The sequence below is a fragment of the Pteropus vampyrus genome, unplaced genomic scaffold (assembly GCF_000151845.1).
Source record: "Pteropus vampyrus isolate Shadow unplaced genomic scaffold, Pvam_2.0 Scaffold3, whole genome shotgun sequence".
Classification (NCBI taxonomy): Eukaryota; Metazoa; Chordata; class Mammalia; order Chiroptera; family Pteropodidae; genus Pteropus; species Pteropus vampyrus.
In genome coordinates, this window is record NW_011888784.1 from 8,624,085 (window position 1) to 8,647,696 (window position 23,612).

The 23,612-nt window shown below is 33.7% G+C and overlaps 1 protein-coding gene and 1 non-coding gene across 2 annotated transcripts in view; both read left to right on the forward strand.

The window, feature by feature from the left end:
• The window catches only part of RIT2 (Ras like without CAAX 2), a 317,797-nt gene that overhangs the window by 88,567 nt on the left and 205,618 nt on the right, over positions 1–23,612 (forward strand). The window lies entirely within an intron of this gene.
• Positions 20,786–20,892, forward strand: LOC111741678. Its single transcript, XR_002781061.1, has one exon. It is a non-coding gene; the product is annotated as a U6 spliceosomal RNA (small nuclear RNA).

The window sequence follows — 23,612 nt, forward strand, 5'->3', positions numbered from 1 at the left end:
AAAGGAAATGAATTAAGTGATTGGTTTGGAGAAGTGCATCTGGTACACAAAATAATGTAAAGAGGGGCAAAAGTATTATTTTGCCCCTCTTTATATGGCTTACTATCAACTAACATTGAAGCTTATGTGAAGCTTATGAAGCTTATGTCCTACAATATTTATAAAACCAATGATATTGTAGCATCATCAGGTAAAGAGTTTTTTTCAGAAGTGTCTGTGTTTAGCAGGTTACTTAACCTTTTAGGACCAGAGTTTCTTCAATTATAAAATGTGATTAATATCTATCTTATCAAAATGTAGGGTGATAATAAGGACAAATTCAGATAATATATTTGACTAACTTTATAAACTATCAAAAGTCCCAATTTAAAAATTACTTTAGTCTCTATAATCATACCCAGTAAATATATACTAACTTTAGCTATATATAAACTAACTGATAATAAATACATTTAGCAACATTATCTTTGTTGCTATATAGCAACAAAGATAGAATATAAAAACTAAATATAAAAACTAAATATAAATAGAATATAAAAACTAAAACCTAGAATATAAAAACTAAAACCAATAAAATGAGTGGGGATAACCCTCAAAAAGTCAGGAATGGGAGGAATACGGATACTAACACTTGTATTTCTTAAGTTTAAAATCTGAATATTTATTATTTTCTCTTAGATTCTCAAAAGTATAATATATAAATCTTTCAAGTAAATTATCTCTACTATATTTTAAACAAGATGGCCCTACTGTACATTAATTCAAATTTAAAATGCAGCTCTGAAGAGGTCACATATAGATATTACTTTTCCCATTTGAAAAACAGTGTGATTTTGATTTATAGAAGCAAAAAGAAAGAAAAAAAGAAAGAAAAGCACTATCTGAAAGCAATAAGGTATTTTTCCATTGCTTTGCAATCCAGTAAATTTTCAACAAATAGTCTTGACCTTTATACAATAATGTGCAGTCCATAGTAATTTATATTTCTAGGTCATACCATATAAAAAAGAGAAATGAGATGAGCATTGAAGAACCTTACATTTTAATATTAACCCCTTTCACAATTGGTGTTGCTCATAGCTGTATTCTTCTTAATGCTGTTCTGGGCATAAACTGAGTTGAGCACAGACACAGGAAGAACATAGAGTTATCCACTGGAATAATTTCAGGGACCCTCATATCTTGCCATCAGTAACTTATTCAATGTTTGATTTAATATCAAAATACAGATGTCCTCCACTAAAGTACAAAAGTATATTTAAACCTATAACATCCCATCAAATATTGCAAAGCAATGATATTTATAATTACTGCTCTGGAATTTCAGAAAGCTAGAATGACCCCTCTGAGTTACAGAAGTCTAAAAACGAGCACTAGGAACGCATAAATGGGAAATGACCTCGAAATAACTCTAAGATTAGTAGAAGGAGAGGAGTATTTATGAGAGTGGAATTGGAAGTGAACAGAGATAAAATAACCAAATTCATGTCAGTGGAGTTTAATGCAAATTTCTTCACAAGACTAGGAATAGTTCATTTTCAGGACAAAAACTCCCATTTGCCTAATTTTAATTTCTCTGTTATTCCTCTTTACCAAAATCCTCCTTAATCTAAATTTGTTTGAGATGCAGTCAAATAACAAGTGGGGAAAGATTATGTAGTTTATGCCAGAGATTATAGTTCCCCTGCCTTCTGATTCTTCCCTTGACCCACTAGGGTCCATCTTCCATTCAGAAGCCCAAAGGACTTATCTCTCTTCTGCTTTGTATTGCACTTGACTAAGAACACTGCCTTAGTTGCATCACATGACTCTTACCTACCTCTCTGATCTCGTGCTGCATCTGGTCTCACTCTATCCCTTGCCCATTATTCTCTAGTCAGCATCAACTATATGCTATGCCTTGAACTCCAGGCTTGATCCTGACCTGTGTGCCTTTATCCACTGGTTATTTCATCTACACAAAGACTCTTCCACCTACTTCTCTTAGCTGAATCCTTTTTAATTAAATTTATTGGTGTGACATTGATTAATAAAATTATATAGGTTTCAAGTGTATAATTTAATAGTATGTCATATGTATATTGCAGTATGTTAACCACCAAAGTTAAATTTCCTTCAGTCATCTTTTATTTGACCCCCTTTACCCTATCTACCTCCCCCTCCCCCTTTTCCCTGTGGTAACCACTAAACTGGCATCTGTGTCTCTGAGTCTTTGTTTGTTTTGTTTGTTGCTTTTAGTTTTATATTCCATGTATGAGTGAAATCATATGGTTCTCAACTTTTTCTGTCTGACATATTTTGCTTAGCATGATAATCTCAAGATCCATCCATATTGTTGCAAATGGCAGTATTTTATCTTTTCCTATGGCTGAGTAATATTCCATTGTATATATTTACCACATTCTTCTTTATCCAATCATCCATTGTAGGGTATTTAGGTTGTTTCCATGTGTTGGCCACCGTGAATAATGCTGAATTCTTTTTGGCATTCAATTATCATCTAAAATTTCTGTCTTCTCTTTAGGATCTATCCCCCTATGATACCACCTTTATACAATTTTCTGCATAACACATATCAATATCTGCTATTTGGACATGTATTTTGTTTTATTGTCTGTCTACTTCAGTGCTGTGTTCCCAGATCCCAGAATGGTATTTTGGGAACATTTATTGCTTGGAAAGCAGCTACCTTCCATCTTCCTCACCAAATTATGTGAAGTCAAGCATATGGAAATTTTCCAACCACAGCACAATTTCTTCTGCAGTTTTTTTCTATTTCATTTCTGTTAAAGTAAACCACAGCCTAGAGCTCTGATATGTGTGCATGTGGATGAATTTTCAAATAAATTCTAAAGTTCTTCAATTAAATTGGTAGTGTACCCACAAATAATACAAAACTAAGATGCCCAATGGCTATTCATTTTTTATGAAACAGAAATACAGCCTGGGGCGCATATTGAAAATATAACCATTTTTTAAAGAAATTCTTTTATTTGATTTTCGAGTTTGTAATTATTATTAATGCCTCCAACCTGAACAAATTGTTGCAGAGGAAATGCAATAGTTTTCTTTTTGGATTATGCATGAGTTGGAAAAATTGTCAATTAAATTGAGAAGATGTGCAAGGCAGAAACAGAACTTAATTTTCATATTATGACTGATTGTTCAAGGGATAAAAATTTGCAAAGTTCAATCAAGTTGTGAGAAGAGGAAAAAAGAATAAAATATGATGGCGAAAACACACAATAATGTGCCTTTTCAATTGGCTCATTATAAAGCCATTTTTACATTAACTGTCTTCTATTAGAGGACTAAAGTCTAATTCAAGTTCAACAGCAATTGTTCCTTATGAGAATTTCCCTACAAACCTGCAATGTTTTATTCAGAGACTGGGGATGAAGGTTGTAGAGTATAAGTTTGGAGTGTGATAAATAGTGGATATTGATTAATTCAAAGTTTTGGTCTATGTAGTAAGGGGAAATATTTGCTGATACACATTTTAACAATTAATTATCCTCACAAATGGAAAACAATTTCTAAATAGCAGTGGATGTGACTGTTTTCTGAAACAAATGAACGAGCATAATTTATACTGTGCGAAACCACTTGGCAACAGCTGGGAGAGTTAATCCAGTCAGGTGGTGGGAATAAGGCCAACATGGCAGAGTTGATAAAACTGGACACTTTCCAAGATGCTCATTAATCATGTGACTAATCTGAAAATGAATGCATCATGCAAATTAGAGGTGAAAATGTCTTCCTGGTTTGGAGAGATACCAGTGTGTGAAATCGTGTGGATTCTTAACACTGCATTAGGAAGACGCATGGGATGTGTCAATGTCATGCTTTAATTAGAATATGGTAGTAGGTGGAACATGTTTTAGAATTAAATATAAATTTCCATAAAACTTAGTCTAGTTAAAATGGAATCCAGTGATGCGAAGAAGCATTTCTGAAATTATTTTTATAAGACTGTGAAAAAATTTCTCTAAACTCTACCAATGGTCAGCTTTCTGTTCCCTGACACTTCTCTTTTTCTATTCCATTGTATTGAAAGTGGAAACATTTTAACTCTTTAAGGAAGTCTGCTTTTCCTCATCCCTACAAAAATAGAATAAGAGTGCAGAAGAAAAACTCTTAAGTACAAATTCCATTTGGGTAATTTTGTCTTAAATGACCTAGTCAGTCAGATGGACTTATTGAAAAATATAGCTGACATTTTAAAATTTTCTTTCTCTCTTTTCTCTCTGCTGAAAACAGCAATAATATTACATTTTTAAAAATTCATTAAATCTTTATGACTGGGTTGTGTATAGTCAACCAAAATCTTTCTGTTATACATGGGAAATTGGGGAATTGGAATATCTTAATTTATATTAGGTAAGTTTGGGAAACTTTACTGACATTTCTATTAATGGATTAGTGTCTAATTCATTGGATTGGAATAAATATTAAATATTTAAAATTTGTACTATTTGAAGATCATTTGGCATATTGGGAGTTTGGTATGTTTCCCACTGATAAAGCAATGTTTTGTGCTGCTTTTTCATGTTTTCAACTTAATATCTTATCTAATCCCCACACAGCTTTAACAGAACAGATATAATCCCTATATTTTTTAACCGATTAGGAAATTGAACTCCACAGAGACTATAGATTCCTCAAGTTTACATGGCTAGGAAAGAAGATTTTCTGAATCCTTTGTTTTATATATTTTTTTGTAATAAAAATATACATTGATGTCAATTGTTTGAAAGAGTAAATGATCTTATTTATGAAGGTTATATTACCACATTTTTAAAAACATTTGTTTCCTGACTGGAAAGAAAGAGATTCATACAAAACTATACAAACTTTGTTTCTCATAGCTCGTGGAATATAAGATGTACTCAAAGATTTAATGGTAAAAAAAGGTTTATTTCATAATGAAATAAATGATCTACTTAAATGAAATAACCAAGTTTAGCTTTTTTTATTTTTTACTTTTTATACTATTTATTGAGAAAACATAAAACATGGTATAGCTTAATAAATTATTTATTATAAGGAAAACATTCTTGTAACCACCACCTCTGAAAGAGGATTAAACCTTGACAATCAACCCAAAAACTATCCTTGTGCCTTCTTCACTATAAGCTGAATCTTTATTCAGCTTTTAAGAAATCACTTCCTAACATCTTTATAATTTTATCATCCAATTCACTATAGTTTAGCCTTGCCTTCCCTAACCTCCCCAAAATATGTTATATATAATTGTTACATATAATGTTATATATACTCATATATGTTCTACATATAAAATGTATGTGTATATGTATATGTATGCATGTTTGTGGATATATATATATATACACACACACATATACATATGTATATGTGTATATATATATTCTATCACTTTATTTCCAAACAATTTATTACTTTAAAAAATATATAACTGTCCTCTAGTGTTATCCATTGTGTAATTCAATGCATTAATGATCTTCCTAAAAAACTGTAGTTAAATCTAGAGGTTTAATCAGGTTCAGATTTGCTACTTTGTGGAGAACTACTTCATCTATGGTGTGTATCCTTGACCCAAGGATACATAGTATCTAGCTGTCTTCCTTTGTGCTGATAACAGCCACTGATACTCAATGATTAGATCCTTAATTCAATAAGGGTTGTAAAATGGTGATATTCCAACTCTATCATTTCTATTTTACTTATCATTTGGAATATTTTATAATGTGAAATACTCTGTCAAATACAGTGATTTGGTGGTATAGAAATGGTAAAGTATTTTTTTGTCTTCCCTTCTGTGTACCAGTTTTCAAAGTAATGAGTTGATTCTCTAACATCCTCCAAAAGTAATCAATTATGTTTTTATATTGTAATTTATTTATAGATTTAAACATATTTGATGGGTTTTATTTCATTGCCGTCACTGTTCATAGTGCTGTTATATTGCACCAACTTTTGCCAGAGGCAGTTAACTCCTGAGCCCTTTGAACATAAGTCTAGTAACCATTGATAGCTTCCTTCTTATCTGATATAGCAAGATATTCTAGGGTCCTGTTGCCTCCCACCACAGAACTGGATACCGGCATTCCTTTAAGGAGCTCTGATTTATTTTAATGCAAAATTGTTATTTGAAAAAATAACCTGTGTGCTAGAAATAGTCATTACTATTGGGTTGTCTATGTTCTCAGATTTTTTCAGTGGACTGAGATGGGAAAGACAATTACTAAAAGTTCAAAATAAATTTTTGCTTATGTTGGCCCCATTCTCTTCATTTTTTTTTACAGTTGCAGTATATCTCTATTTTCAGAGTATATAGTCATTATATAAGCTCCCTCACGTAGTCTTAATTCTACATGTAAATATAATATAGAAATAATACTTATCACCATTTATATCAATGTCTCTCCAGTTTGATCACCTGCAGTTCCTTCCTTAGTATATTTTAAAAATAGGGCTTATTGAAACAACATTTCTTAAGTTTTTACATGTTATTCATTGTTTGCCTATTGCTTTATACTTAAAAGTTAGTTGTAAAATCCTTGGTACATTTTCTTTTCTTAAGTACCTAAAATACATTACTCTGTTTTGTTTGTTTGTTTGTTTGTTTTTTTAATGGGGAGTGTGAAAACTATCCAATTTTCTTTTTATTATTTATTACTTCTTCTTTTTGACTGGATACCCCAAGAACTTTCTGTTTTTCTATAAAGTCCATTGGATTTATGAGGCTTTGTCTTCGTAATGGTGATTCTGGGGTGATTATCTAAGGTAAACAATCTATCTTTTTAAAATGTAATTTCAAATCCTTTTTCTGATTTCAAGAAATAATCTTGAATTATAGGTTTTCATGTTTGTTCTCTTCTCTTGTTTTGTTTTCTTTCTTTTGAGACTACTATTATTAATATTTTGGAACTTTTATGCCTGTCTTATATATTTGTATTTCTCTTGAATCATTTTTATTTTTAATTTTCTTTATTTCCTTTAAACTTGCACTCTTCTTAAGGCATTGCATTTATTTATTCTGCTTTCTTTCTTCTGTAGCCTTTATTTCTGACGGTTTGTTTTTTCCTAATTTTGATCCCATTACTTCTGAGTCCTCCTAATTTTGATTTATATAATTTAATATCTTGTATTACTTCTTAGTGCATTTTAATTCATTTAAAAATATTTACTAACATTTCCAAATGGTGTGGGCTATCTTTCTAGCATACTATTTTTGTTTACAGGGATGATTTTTCTCCTTATGATTTTTGTTTTTCAACTTACATTTGTAAAAGATTGGCTTCTATCCTGTTATAAATTTTTATATGAAGGTAGTTTTCCTGAAATTTTACAAAGAAGCATTATTTAAGATAGTTTTTCTAATTTTACAAATATAAAGTACAATTTTTGTTCAAGGCTTATTTTCTTGGAGCTTCTGTCTTTGTTCTTTTCCCCCACTTTTATCTTTGTCTCTATTATGCTTGTCATACTCAATACTTTCTTTTCCCAAAAGTTTCTTCCCTATTGGCTTTGTGACCTTTTGAGTGAGTACTAGTTGGTTACAGTAGAGTTCTCAGATGTATCATACTTCAAGTTGCTCACCTCTGTTCTCTCCTGCATGGCTGCTAATCCCAGGTAGGACTTGCAGCTCTCAGTAATACTCTCTAGCCATTCGTATTTGGGGAGTTTTTGAGATACTTTGTCGTTTAGGTTATGGGTTTTCCCTGGATGATTTTTTAATGAAAGAATTGAAGAAGATTCAAAATTTATGCCACCACCATCTTCCCAGAATCATACTTCAACTTCTTAAGAAATACTACACTAACTGTTTTAAATCATCGAAACAAAGTTGGTCAATGCCATCCTTGCCAACATGGGACTTACTAGATTAATGGAGCAAACTTCTCAAAATGGAAAATGGATAAGCATTTGTTACATTCTGAGTTTTCTCACTATCATTTCATTCAGACAGATTATCTTATAGTCTCAAAAATATGGTCTTCTATTTTCAGAGATGACAAAAGTATTTATTGTAGATATTTAAAATAGTCTCTGTAAAAAATTGCTTGTATATGTAGAAATAGAAAGCAACTATACTTTATTATTATTTATTAGCCTTTTTTCACCCCATTTTTGTAAATCAACTTGGCAATAACTATTTCACATGCAAATATCTTGTTTTTATAAGCAAATTTCATATTCTCATCAAGCTTGGTCATGAATAGATAATCACAGCAGGCTTTGAAACCAGATTGAATAAAAGAAGATAGAATTATCTCAAGCATTGGTGGTAAAGAATTGAGGACTAGCAAGACTCTATCATTTAAAAATTCTATGACATTATCCCTACTATTTTATTTTCCCTGCCTTCTTTTACCTACTCTATGTCATGCTCGCTCCCTCCATGGAAGAAATATTCTCATGATTAAGAGAAGCAAATTTTTATTTATTTAAAGCCTGGAAAGTGCACAAGAAAACTTAATATACTTTCTTTGTACTATCTGAAGTGAACTGTGGTGGGAAGATGGGTGCCGATAGGTACATTTCCGAGTACTGTGGCAGGGGAAGCAACTCTTGATTGTGTTACCAGTTATATATTATTTAGTTATAAAGAAAAAAGACTTATAAAATAGGATTTGATCATAAAAAAGGAACTGTTCTCATATATCAAGAGGTCTAGTGGCATGTAATACAGAAATTGGGGCTGCAAAGAGAGGACTTTGGGCCCAATATTTTTATGAATTCTACTCCACCCTTCTCTGTCTGTAGTTTTAAGGTGGATTCAGGAAATCTAGACATTACATATACCTTCAAGACAGAAAACAGAAAGGGTGAACAGCAAAGGATAAAACAGAGATGCAAGACAAGTCTTCTCACTTTTAAAATGTCTTCCTGGAAGCCTCATCCAAGAAATTGCCATAAGTCAATTACATTGTATTTCCTACCTAATAGAGAGTATTAAGGGGCTGATAAATATTAAAACACTGCTCTCTGAACAAAATTGAGTTTCTCTTATGGTAAGCAGAATTCTAGAGTGACATGTAATGATTTACATCCTTATGTAATCCCCTCTGCTTGAGTGTAGGAGGAACCTGTAACTTGCTTCTAATTAATAGCAAAGGTGATGGAATGTCACTCCCATGAAATTTTATATTATATGGCAAAGGTGAAGAGATTTTATAGATGTAATTAAGGTTTCTAATCAGTTGAATTTATGTTAATCAAAAGAGAGATTATCTTAGATAGGAATGACCTTATCAGATGAGCAATTACTAGAGAGTCTAAGAGGTCAAAGTTTCTGGTGGCTTTGAAAGAGTAAGCTGCCAGGTTGTGAGAGCCATGTGGTTAAGCTAGGAGGGTGGCCTCTAGGAGCTAAGAGTGACCTCTAGTCAATAGCCAGCAAGGAAAGAGGAACCATTGCAGGGACTGAATTCTGACAATGACCCTGAATGACTTTGGAAGAGGATCCAAAGTTGCAGATAAGAACAGAACCCCGCTCACAACTTGACTCTAGCCTTGTAGTAAGAGAACTCAAATGTGTCATAAACAGATTTCTACCCAACAGGAGCTGTGAATTAATAAATGGACAGCTCCAGTAGTCTATTGGGGTTACCATAACAGAATATCACACTGGGTAACTTAAACAACAAAATTTCTTTTCTCAGAGTACTGGAAACTGGAAATCCAAGATTAAAGTGGAAGGAGGGTTCTTATCTGGTGAGGCCAATCTTCTTGGCTTGCTAATGGTTGCCTTCTCTCTGTCCTCATATGACCTTTCTTCTATGTGTGTGCAGAGAGAGAGAGAGCTCTGATATCTCTTCCTCTTCTTATGAAGACACCAGTCCTACCTTTTTGATCTCATTGAACCTTAATTACCTCCTCAAAGTTCTTATCTCCAAATATAGTTACATTGGGAGTTAGGATTTTACCATTTGAATTTTGAAGGAACACAATTCAACCTATAACAGCATTGTTTTAAGCTGCTAATTTTTTTTTTATAGCAATGGAAAACAGATACAATAATAAGAATATAAGAGATATTGAGCAAGCACCTTACAATCTCTACTACAAATAATGACAATTACAAATATTGGCAAACCTTAGAGAGAAAGATGGGATATTAGCAAAGAGTTGTAATGCTAAAATTTCAAAACAATTTTATATTATCTAAGTTTATTACAATAACCAAGCATGAGGTAGGGAGGTTATATATTTCTGTTCCCACTTTACATATAGTCAGCTCTGCTAAATACAGCATGCATTTCTAAAAATCACTGCACTCTGCAAAATTACATTAATTAAAAAAAAGAAGTTATGAAAAAAATAGGATTGGGGCTCAAATCACAAAAACTTCATCAATGACGTATTTTTAAAAAGGTAGGAATATAAGAACAGAAGAGAAACAGTTTCACACATGCTAAAAGGTTAAGAAATACATAAATACTATAATGGCTCTTTTTGTTAAAAAAAGATTCAAAGGTGCTTGTGGAAGTGGGTATTGGAAGAATTGCAGCTTGCAAAGCATTATTAAGTTGTGGAAGAAAAGTGATTTGAAATTGGACAGAAAGTTATAATACCAGATGAGGCTCATAATACATGGTGAACTGAGGTAGTAAGTAGGCTAGTTGATGCTTGAGGTGTGAGTGTGTGTGTCTGAGAGAAAAAGTATGTATATATGTGCGCATTCTATTTCTACTCAGCTCAATTCATCTGGATGAAGATCTCGGCTTTCGCCTAGTATTTCTAAAGGACCAAATGTGCTAAAAAACGAACAAACAAACATAAAATTTACTTATGCTCAAATATATCAATTGCTTTAAACAAATTTGCATTTACAAAACAAGTGTTATAGCAAAAATCACTACACAGGGAAACTGAGTCTCAGAGGACTCCAGTGACTTGTTTTTCTAGATTCTGGCAAATAGCTTTTCCTCTGCCCAAACATTTTCTTTTGTAGTTTGATTCACATTCCCTCAGCCAGTTAGTATGTTCAGTGATATGGAAATGTACAAACATGGACAAAACAGTCACGAGCCTGCAGATCTAAGTACCTAATAGGAAAATAATAGCCAACATAAATAATTACGATAAAAAGTTCAAGGTGAAAAACCTTACCACATAGAACCATCAGTGAGTCAAAGTAGCAAATGGCAATTTATTACTTCGATCTAGTGAATGGTCTCATGAAAGAGGAGGAAGTACTTAGCCTGAGTCCTGGAGGATGAGTGTGAAGCAGAGGTGGTACTAAGGCATTCCATTGGGAAGATCAGCATGGGAGCAAAGCCCAGAGTCAGCACAACAGGCTAATTGTGCTTCTCAGAAAACACAGAAAACTCTGGGGGAATCTGAGGTCTCCCAGTAGATTTAAATCTGCTTACTGGGAAGTCTTGCTACATAGCTCATGCAAACCACAAAAACAAAAAGCTTTTGAAAATTATTGTTTAAAATGTTTATAGCACCCCTTGAGATACTGGAAATACCATAATGTATTGCAGACCAAGGATCGTGGGTCATGTTTCCATGAAACATCTCTAACTGCAGTTCTGAATGAGCTAAACTTAATTCTGAGAAGGGCAGAGAAACTGACCTGCTGGGAGTGTGCCTCCCTGTGGTAGATGTGTTGATTCAGGCCTAGGGAACAGGAATAGGAAACCCTTTAATAACTGAATTTTTAAAATTATAGACCCTATTCTCCACCATCAAAGGTGAATTTATAAATAGTAGCATGAGATGAAAACTCTTTTCATAGAGACAAGTGTTTTAAGCAGAGAAGTTCTCAAGACTATTCAAAACAGTCATCTCTACTGATTATTAAAGGACATCTGTACTGTTCTTGGCAATTAAAAGATCCACTTTGGGAAAAAAAACTATATAAATAATACCTAGATCCTTCTCCTAGTCTGATAAATAGGGCACAAAAGAAGCAGAGAAAAGAAATAACCAGTTGTCGCAGAAGGAAGTCATACCAAATACCATGGGGTTGGGGGTGGGGCATAAAAGGTTCTTTTCAAAGTGGGGAGTAAGACACACTATTTTAGATCGTAATGACCATTTTTCAAAATCTTTGTAAGTCCATGGGAACAACATCAATGTGTGTGTGTGTGTGTGTGTGTGCGTGTGCACGTGCGCATGTATTGCTGAAGGGAAAGTTGAGGATGATAGAATGGAGAGGATTAGAGTTCTGGCATCAGAAAGACAAAGGTTTTAATCTCAAGTCATGAATTTATCAGCTGGTTGAGCCGAACAGGCTCTCAAAAAATTGTAGCTTCCTTCCTTTCAAATTATTAAAAAGTTGGCAGCAGGGCCAATTAAATGAGAGTTAAAAAATAGATGTGATTAGCACCAAGGAAATTCATTTTGATTCAGTGAATTTTTGCTAGGGGGAAAAATACCTGTATGAGACTCACCCTTCATATAAGAGGTTTCCTTCTGAAGAGATAAAACAAATCAACTCTGATTATTGTTCTTAAACAATGTACACCAAGGCCCTTTATGTTTTCACTCAAAAAGATAAGTTACATATATGCAAGTAAGAGAAGAAAGCTAACTTTGGCAAGTCTCTTATTTAAAACTGCTAGAAGTGAAATCCTTGTTTGTTAATTTATATATTTTCCTTTGTTTCCCAAATAAAGCAAAAGAAAGATCTGATTGAATGTTGTACTAGTTTTCTATTTCTGCCATAACAAATTACAAAAAATATAGTGGCTTAAAACAATACAAATGCATTTTCATACATTTCTGGACCTCAGTTCTGACACAGGCCTCACTGGGCTAAGATCAGGCATCAGCAGGGCTGCATTCCTTCTGGAGAGAATCTGATTCCTTGCCTTTTTCAGCTCCTAGAGGCTACCTATCTTGGCTTCTCCTCTATCTTCAAAGCCAGCGGCATAGCTTCTTTCTAGCCTTATTTCCTTAGTCACATCTTTTTCTGACTCTCCTCATTGGTCACCGGCTTCCTCTGTAAAGGCCTTTAGGAATATTTTGGACACACCTGGATAATTCATGATAATCTGTCAATTCCGAGATCAGTTGATTAGCAAAATTAAATCCATCTGCAACCTTAACTCCCCTTTGCCAGGTGATGTAATATATTGGTAGGTCTGGGGATTAAGATGGTGGCCATTATTGTGCCTATCACAGATATTATAATGGATCATAAATTCTACCCCAAGTAAAGAAAAAAAATGGCTCAGATTACTCCCTCTTCCACTGGCACAGTGATTCTCTAGTCCCTGTGGGGCTCAACTGGAGGGTAAAGCCAATTCTTTCTACCGTCTCCCCCTTGAAGAGGTCCACTTTCAGGCTGAAGGTGATACTCTCAGTAATATTTAGGTATATTTAAAAGTTATCTTTGATATGAGGGAATGCCTTTTGAATTGTTTATATGTCCTGAAGTTCTAAAATTTCAGTCTTATTTTACAGACACACACATACACACACCCACCCACACACCAACACACACACACACACACACACACACACACACAGCAGCAGCAGCAGCAGCAGAGGGAAGAGATTCTTAATGCTCTTAATTTTGCCAGACCTAAAACAGAACTTTAAAAAAATACTCAGTCCTATGTTAAATGATAAATAGCCCTCTGATAAAGGCTGAAAAAATAAATACAGTGAGAGGGTATAACATAAAGCGAAAACAAAATAAAGTTTAAAAGAAGTGAAATTAAACTTTTAAGTCTCCAGATAAAATCCCAAATTCCTTTAAGGAATAAGTACTATTTCTCATTCTATTTATAATTTCAAATCTCTTTATAATTATCTGTGTTTCCATAACTCCTCCTTAAAAAGATGAAAGAAATCTTAAAAGATATCCAGCGTAACCTCCGGTCTTATGATTGAATCCTCTATACCACATCCCTCTAAATACAACCCAAGAGTGCCTGAACCCATTTTCTTTCAAGAAAACCTACCTTATCTTTCGGTAGTTCTTTGCTTGTAGTTTTTTCTTATATTGAGGTAAAATTTGTTTCTTTGTCCTTTAATTAAACACTTTAACTATTTGTTTGTCTTCTTCTCCTTCTCTTACAGGCACACAAAAATATCTAATTCTCATCCACATGAAGCACTTAAAATATATGAAGATATTAAATATCCACTGCACAACCCTTCTCTCCAGGCTGGACATCCTTCATCCTCCTTAATCATCTCTTCTATAGCAAGGCCCCAAATCCAGCTATTCCTCTTGCCCTTTCATGTGTACTTCATAGCCCATCTATATCTCACTCATACGGGTATTCCACTGCAATCAATGAAATACCTCATTTATAGTATGACCAGTAGAGAATATGGTGGTTTCTTCACTCCTTGGTCTAAATAAATGCAGATATTCCCACCTTCTCAATCCCAACCTGCTATAGCCCGAGAGAGAGTTTGCCTAGTTTTTGTAAATACTTTAGTTTGTGGACTCATATTGGGATCCTTATCAATAGAAAAATATTCAGATATTTTATCATAACTAATATTCTGAATGCAATTTCCTCATTCTGTCCATAGGCATTAAGGAGGTGGGGAAGTACCCTCAGAAAATTACATTGATCTCCAGTGAGTGTTGTCCTATTATAAAAGTCCATTTTTCAACTCCATCAACGACCTTTTGCATACCAATTAATATTTAAACTACTCACTATCATTCTTTGTTTTTAACAATCTTCTCATCTGAATATGCGTCATTCTGTACCTTCATTAAGACCATTAATAAAAAATGGAAAACATATTGTGGCAAATGGCAGGGTATATAACAAACTACTAGAAAACTTCCTACATACTGAAACAATTTACCACTTATTTTGGATAGAAGAATTCAAACATTTACTAATCCCTCTGATTATATTTGGTCTCAGTTTATACTTCTCTATTTTAACTGAGATTGCAAGTCAAATGCCTATCTGAAGCCTATTTCCCTGCACAGTGATGGTTCAAAATGCCACTCAGACATTTTGTAGAAACTTAAAACATCATTAATCTGAAAAAGCAGATTTGTACTCCATTGTAGTAAGCTATATACTCACTTAAAATCTAATTACATACCTTAAGATCTCATTCTCTCTTTACAAATGTTTGTTTTATTGTTTGATTCTCAATACAATTGTCCTCCTAAAAGAGAAATAGGACATCAAGAAATTCTCAAGTTTTTGCCATTTATCAGCATTACATACTCCGTTTGTCACCTTCTTTCTGAATATATTGTCTTTTTAATATTTTACCAATCTTAACTTCTCTAAAGATTGAGAGAAGTGAAATTAAAACCTTCAAGTCTCTTGATAAAATCCTCAATATTTCCATAGGCCAAATATTGCGTCTCATCTAATGTCAACTCTGAAATCACTTTATACTTATCTGGAGATATAAATTGGGCTGGGCCTGAAAGCAAAATTAGCATTTTGCATAATAGACATTTGGAATTAGACATTTCTAGCAAAAATAATGACAAAGCAGCTTTTCATCTCATGGATTACTAAGGGAACAAAAAATAGTCTAGTGGCCTTAGAACATAGGATGCATAGCAGAAAGTGGGAATAAGCTTAGGAAATTTATGGTAGTGAAACTATAAAGAGCCATATTGCCAGATATATTTAATTGTACCTTAACAGATTTGGGGAACAATTAAGTTTCAGTTGTGTTTCACTGAAATTCTTTCTCCGTCTTCTTCTTATCCTTTTTGCTCTCTCACTTCCTATAGTAGAGGAAAATATAAAATATAATTCAAGATCAGTGAGCTTTAAACAGTTTTAAATCCACTGTTGATAGCATCTTTTTATCACCATTAGTCAAACCTCTCTTGGGATCACTAGCTGTTTTACAAGAGTTGGTAGAAATGCCTTGACTTACTAAAATTGTACTTCAGTATTCATCTCCTTTTATTATTTTTAGGTTCTCTTCCTTTAGGTTAAAAATGAGTGAGGGCAGTGATAATGTCTGTTTTGTTCATACTATGCCCCAGAACAGAATATATAGAAGGTGCTCAAAATAATTTTTAAATTAGTAAATGGGATACAAGATTAACAGCACCAGTTGTTTCTGTCTGGCATAAAAGTATGGGACAAAGTGACCTTTCAGACAGGTAATAACTTTAGGTCATTTGATGGGGGAGCTCCTCAAACTTTTCTTTTTTCCAAAATTCAACCATAACATTGAACATAAGAGGGAAGGGAAGAAAGAAGATGGTGTAAAGAGACACACATCTGGAAGTACCGGCTGATAGCACCTAACCAAGTAGGGGGAGGCAGGTGCCAGTCATACGGCCTCCAGACTTGGCAGATGTCTTCTACATTTCACGCCTGAGACAGGAGAGAAAATCCAAAGTGTAAATTATGTACTATAAAAATTAATCAGCAGCTGTGTGCCCTTGTCTTCTGCTCTAATGCATAGCTCTGAAACACCAGGCTGTTCCCACTGAGTGGTGGAAATGTAAATGGAGACCATATTTGAAGGTGACACATAGACTATAAATGAGAACTGCTGCTGTGGACAAGAGAAGAGAAAACTAAATCTTGCATAGTATAGAAGCCTATAAGAAGGAGGTGGGATCCATGCTAGGTGGAAAAATTCTTCTCATTGAAATAGCCAGGCTGGCAGGTGGCCACCCTTGTCCTCTTTAAAGAGAGGTGAGCAGTCACTTCTCCAGGATGACATGAAGGTGTCCGTAATTGAAAAAATTTAGGCATTCATTGTTCACATAACCTCCAGTGGACACAGAGATGTGAATTCCGAGGATACTCACGCTGAATAAGGTCAAAATTAAACTTAGTTTCACCAATCAAGCAATGAAGCTATCATTGCTGCCACTGTGCATAAATGGGTGTTGGTCAAGCTTTATCATCCTCCCAGAAATGCAAATACCATGGCACAGCCATCCTCACATGGTCTGCTTTTGAATCAAGGATTTGATTGACTATGTCTGCTTCACAAATCCTAGGTCACATGCCTATAAACTTGTCACAATGGAGGCTAGAAAAGTGAGTTTCTGCTTCTATGTCAGTCATGGAATATAGGGCTTAAAAGATGCTGGGTGGCCACAAATTTAAGAATTGTCCACTACCCTGCTTTTCTTGTCTTACTAAATGTAATTTCTTGAAAGATTCAGCTCCCTATTATGTATATCTGAATATTAATTTAAGTGTGGCCCAGATATGGGAGTTATGTATTCACTCAGTTCAATTAAGAAACAGTCCTTGATCTTCAAAGTAAATCCCTTTACTCACTTGGTTAATCTTTGAAAAACAACTGGTATAGCAAAATAAGAACACTTTCTGTAGTCTAGCAGACCTAGTTAAGTCTCCCAATCACCTTCTACTGGTTTTGTGAGCTTTGTTAACTTTAATACCTCTCTCTCTTCACATTTAAATTGGGTATATTGATATACATATAATGTGTCATGTGACTTTAAGCTAGCATGTCTGAATCCAAGAGTGCTAAACACAGAGAAGGTAAACTGAATTTATTGATGACTTATTACGTGCTTGTCAGAATGCTGGAGAAGGCATTTACAAAGACGAATAAGGAATGTCCCATGCTTTCAAATAGTTGAGACCTGGAAGAATAATTAGAACAAAAAGTGCTTTATAGAGCTATGTGCAGAAGTACAGGAAAGGGATAAAGTTTCTCACTGGGCAAGTATGTGAAGACTTCATAGGGAAGTGTGATGGTGAATTTTATATGTGAATTTGATTGGGCCATGAAGGGCTCAGACATTTGGTCAAACATTGTTTGGGTATGTCTGTGAGGGTGTTTCTGGGTGAGATTAACATTTTATAATAGACTGAGTAAAGCAGATTGCTTCCCTAATGTGGGTAGTCCTCATCCAGTCAAGAACCTGAATAGAATAAAAGGTTGAGTAAGAGAGATTAGTTGAGTTGGGACATCAGTCCTCTCCTGTACTTGGACTATAAATTATACCATACTTATCCTGGATCTCCAGCTTACCAAATACAGATCTTGGAACTTCTCAGCCTCTATAATTGTGTAAGCCAATTTCTTATAATCACTCAATCCATCTAACATACTAAGATGTAATTTAAATGTATAATTAATATTTTATTAAATATTAGTTATGTTTCTCTCAAGAATCTAAGCCAATACAGGAAATAAACTATGCAATATTAACAGAATGATAGGAGGTTGCAACATCATTAGGGGCATCATTCATCTATATTTAAATTCATTTTTGGTCTTTTCTAATCAAGAAGGCTACCAATGACTAGGAAAAAAAATCTATATTTGTATTTTGCATTTATAGAAATACATTCAATAATTGCAAAAATCAGTAATCAATACTCTGTCAAGATCTGCCTTGGCCAATACAGTAGCTCTGAGCCACATGAGGCTGTGGTGCATTTGACATGTGACCAGCCCAAATTAAGATGTACTGTGAGTGCAAAATATACAGTGGCTTTCACAAACTTAGTACAAGGAAAATAATGTAAACTATCTCATTAATATTTTTCTTATGTTGCTTACACATTCAAATGATATTTTGGATAAACTTATGTAAATATTTATGCAAATATATTGAAATTAATTTTTCCATTTTTGTTTACTGTTTTAATGTGGCTGCCAGGAAATTTAATTGCATCTGTGGCCCATATTTTATTTCTGGTGGACAGTATTGCTGTAGATCCTGGACCAGTAGCATGGGTACGACCTGGTAACTTCTCAGAAGTACAGAATCCCAGACCCAGACCCATTGAAACAGTCTGTGCACTTTAACAAGATCTCCAGGAGATTTGTATATGTATGTGAAAGTTTGTGAAACACTACTCTAGCCCATTACCCTAAAAATACTTTTCTTTCTCCTCCATCTGTAGAGGACGTTTCATTTCTATAGCCCTTGTTTCCAGAGAGGCTGACAAAGTAAGGATTATCTGACTTTATAAAAGGCAAGCCTAGAATTCTAGATACCATGTTTCTCTATGTCAATTCATCTTTAGTATATACATAGGGTTCCATTGTTTAAAAACAATGCTCAGCAAGCTCGGGGCACAAAATTTCATTTTGTCATCAGTTTTCAGAAGGAGGCCACCTGAACCATTTCCTCTAATGCATACGTTGCTCTTCAGCAGGCTGCTGCCAAAACCTTAGGGGCCTTTCTGGTTCTCAGGTGCCTTCGAGCCTCCAGTAACTCCTTTGTTCACCCTGTACTCTCCCAGTCTCTGGGCACAGCTGTTAGCAGTGTTTTCCCTCCCCTTCCATTCTGCTTTATCATTCCTGCTGATCATCCCCTCAGGCTCTGCTTTCTGTTTCTCTCATGACAGCTAATTTCCTGCAAAAGTAATCTCAGAGTAAGGTGTTTGTGCTCGATAATAGCTTAATATTTTACCTCTCCTGTAGTTTTATTGCATTTTAATAGGGAGTTCCTGGAAATAAAATGGCTTATCTTACCTAGAAAGAATAAAGCAGAAGGGGTGGAATTTGGGGCATCATGCCAGACCCATGAAAAAGGTATTTTGGACAGAGGTCCTTTGATATCATTCTGTTTTCTACTCCTATAACTCATATTCATCAGCATTATCAGAATTTATTCAATATGAAGACTAAATATCTAGACATCATTATGTGAGATAAAATTGAAACAAATAAGAGAGCAAATCATTGAAAAAAATTAAATTATAAGTTAATTTTGTGCAAATATTTTATTACTGTAATAACAAAGAACTGGGACTGGGCATTTTCTCCTTTTTTCACATTTGAGTAATTGAGAACATTCACTTTTTAAAGTATTTTAAAATAATAAAGTTTAATAAAAATACAGAAAAGTATACAAAAGAATGATATACCACAAAGTAAACATCTAAATGATCTCTGTCCTGGTTAAGAAAGTACTTTCCAATAAATATAGCTCAGTCTGGACATTTATTTTTGAATTTTATATATGTGGAAATCTACAATGTATTTACCTTATTTCACTCAACATTATGTTTCTAATATTCAACCACATTGTAATGTGCTGTAGCTTTCTAAATTTCATAGCAAAAATAATCCACTGTATGAGTACACTAGAGTTTATTTTCATATCACACTGCTACTAATGAACTCTCGGCTGTTACTAGCTGAGGAATAGTATGAATAATGCTTACATAAATATTTTCACCCATGCCTTTAATGCACATGTATCTGTGTACATGTACATATATTCCTGATTAGTGAAATTGCTTATAACAAACTGCCATAAATCTAGTAAAAAAATAATAACTTATTTGTCCCTCACACACCTGTAGGTTAGTAGTTCAGACTGGTATCTATCTGGCTTCTGAAACCAGTGGCCGTCTCAGGGTATATTCTTCAGATGGTGATGGAAGAATCAAGAGAGCACGAGCTCCATCACACATGCATATTTCATGCCTTTGTTCACATCACAATCATTAGCATTTTATTGGCCAAAATAAGTCACATGGTCAAGCCTAAAATTAAAAAATGAGGAAGTACACTTCACTCACTATAAGGCCATGGCAAGGGTGTAGAGATATAATATCAGTACAGAGAAGAACTGCGACCAATAATTCAATCTAACACATAGGTTATGTATATGATCAGCTTTAGCAGATAATCCCAAACAATTTTCTAAAGTGGTTGCACTATTTTACACTCCATCTATAGCATATGAAATTTCTCCACAGGTCCAGAAGTTCACCAATACCTGATATTGTCAGTCTTTTAATTGTGCCATTCTCCTAGAAGAGAATTTACATATTATAGTTTTATTTGCTTTTTACTGATTTTTTTATAAGATGGCACAGCTTTGCAGTTATTTATCAGCCAGTTGAATGACCTCTTTATAAAAATTTAATCTCCTGTGCTCACCTCAACAGCACATATACTAAAATTAGAACAATACAGAAAAGGTTAGCATGACCCCTGTGCAAAGATGACATGCATATTTGTAAAGTGTTCCATATTTTCTGCCTCATTACCTTCTCAAACCCTAGTGCCACTATCACTGTCTCCTAACCCTAAAAAAGGAAGAGAAAGGAAAGGAGGGGAAGGGAGAGGAAGGGAAGAGAAGAAAGAGAAAAGGTCTCATAATTTTCTGATCTTCTCCCTTCACCCAGGACACTCTTTTTCTTCTTAACCCTTCAACATTTCACTCAATGAAATAATTTTCAGGATGGCAAAGGGTCATCTCTTCTATTAAGTCTTTATCTATTCACCAACCTCCAACTCCAAGTAAATTTGTTATGTCTTCTTTGTGCCCTTATTTACAGCCAGATCTTATTGACCTTTATATCCCTTTATATATATATAAAAACTAAGTAAAGATTTCATAAATATTGGGTAATACTGAATGAAAGGTCTTCTATAATAGCATGCTTTTTACAAGGTATGTAAAATTGGGATAATTAAATAACTTTTCCAACCTTTACTTCCTCATCTGTAACTGGAGGTGGGATAGTTCCTTTATAGGGTTATTATGAGAATTAAATGACATAATGAATGTAAAACCTACGTATATATTTACTGTCCCAGCACAGTTTCAATACTCAATAAATGATAGCAATAAATGTCATAACTTAAAAAATACTCAATCTCTTGCCCACTTTTCATTGAAGAAGGCTGTTGCTTTCTGATCGATTTGTAGGCATTCTTTACTTATTCTGGATATGAGCCTCTTGTTGCTACATATACTTTATTCCACACTTCGACTTAGCTTTCCTTCTCTTAATAATCACTTTGATGAATCAAATTTTCGTTTTAATATAATTTTAATTTTAATAAATATGGTCCCACATGTCAATCTTTTACCTTAGTATGTTTGTATTAGTCTTGCCGCTCTAAACGATGAACGTATTCTCCTACAGTATCTCATAGCAACTTCATTGTTTTGCTTTGAATATTTATATTTACAACCCAACTAGAATTTATTGTATTGTGTATTGCGAAGGAGTAGTCAAGTTCCATTATTTTAAATATTTACATCTGTTCAATAGCCCTATTTATTGAAAATATTTTCTTTTTCCTACTGCTCTGAAATGCCAATTCTGTCATCTAAAAAAGGATTCATTGGTGTGTGGGTTCCCTATTCTCTCATTTATTTTTCTATTCATATGCCAATATCACACTGTCTTAATTGCTACAGATTAACAGTAAGTATTGATATATGGTAGAGTTTATTGCTCTCTTTTGAGACAGTCTTAACTCATTTTGGCCCTTTTTATTTCCATGTTAATTTCGAATTAGTTGGTGAATCTCCACCCTCTCCCCAAATCTGTTTGGTATGTATTTATAGATCAATTAGAGGAAATTGACTTTATTAAAATAGTGAATTTTCCAATTCATAAACATGGCATATGCTTCCCCTTATTTATAACATCTTTAATTTTTCTCATAAAATCTTGTAGTTCTTCTTAAGTAGAAGGCTTGCAAAAAAGATTTATTCTTTGAGATTTGATATTATTGATGTTATGATAATAACATCAAATATTTTCATTCTTATCTGTTTGTTGCTCATATATAAAAAACTGTTTTTTCTACATTGACTGTATTGCTAGGAAACTTACTATATTCATTTATTCAATTTACTAATTTATGAATAGGATCTTTGGAATTTTCTGCATACCCAAAAGATATTTACCCAGAATAGTAACATTTTTCCCTTTATCAACTTTATTCACATCAGTCATATTCTTGCTTAACTGAATAGGTTAGAACCACCAGTATAAAGTGAACAAAAGTATCTGTAATGAGTATTCTTATCTTGTATACAATTTCAGAGGGAATGGTTTTAATATTTGTTTGCTTTAGGTTTTGTTTTGATACCCAGTATTAAATAAAGCTAGCTCCCTTTTATGCCTAGTTTGCTATGATTTTGTGGAGATTTTGGATTTTTTTTAAATGTAAGAATATTGTAGAAATGGAATCATGTAGTATATAACCTTTTGGGATTGGTTTGTTCAATTAGAATAGCTCTATGGAGATTAATCTAGGTTGTTGCATGTTTCAACACTCCATTCCTTTCACTGTTGAGTCATATTTCATGATATGGTTGTATCACAGATTGCATACCCATTCACCCATTGAAGGATATTTGGTATATTTCTCATTTTTAGCTATTATGGATAAAGCTATTATAAACATCTTGGGAACATTTGTTTATTGTGTTTTTGTGTGAACTTTAGTTCATTTCTCTGCATTAAATGCCCAGGAGCACAATTGCTATTTTATGTATTATGTGCAGGATATATATAATTTTTTTTTTAATGCCAAACTTTATCCAGAGTGGAGGTACCATTTTATGTTCCCACCAACAATGTATGAATGACCCAATTTTTTCACATTCTTACCAGCATTAAGTGTTGTCACCATTTTTTAAAGCCTTTTTATAGATCTGTAGTGATAGCTCACTGGGGTTTTAATATGCACATACTCAAGGCTAGTAATTTTGAACACGTTTTTATGCGCTGATTTGCCATCTATATATTCTATTTGGTGAAATGTCTCTTCATCTCTTTTGTTCACTGTCTACTTAAATTGTTTGTTTGCTTGTTACTGTTGAACTTTGAGCATTCTTTATAGATGCTAAGTACTAGTCCGTTGTCAGAGATATGATTTGCAAATATTTTCTCCCACGTTAGCTTGTCTTTTCATACTCTTAATGGAGTCTTTCATAGAGCAAAACTGTTTTT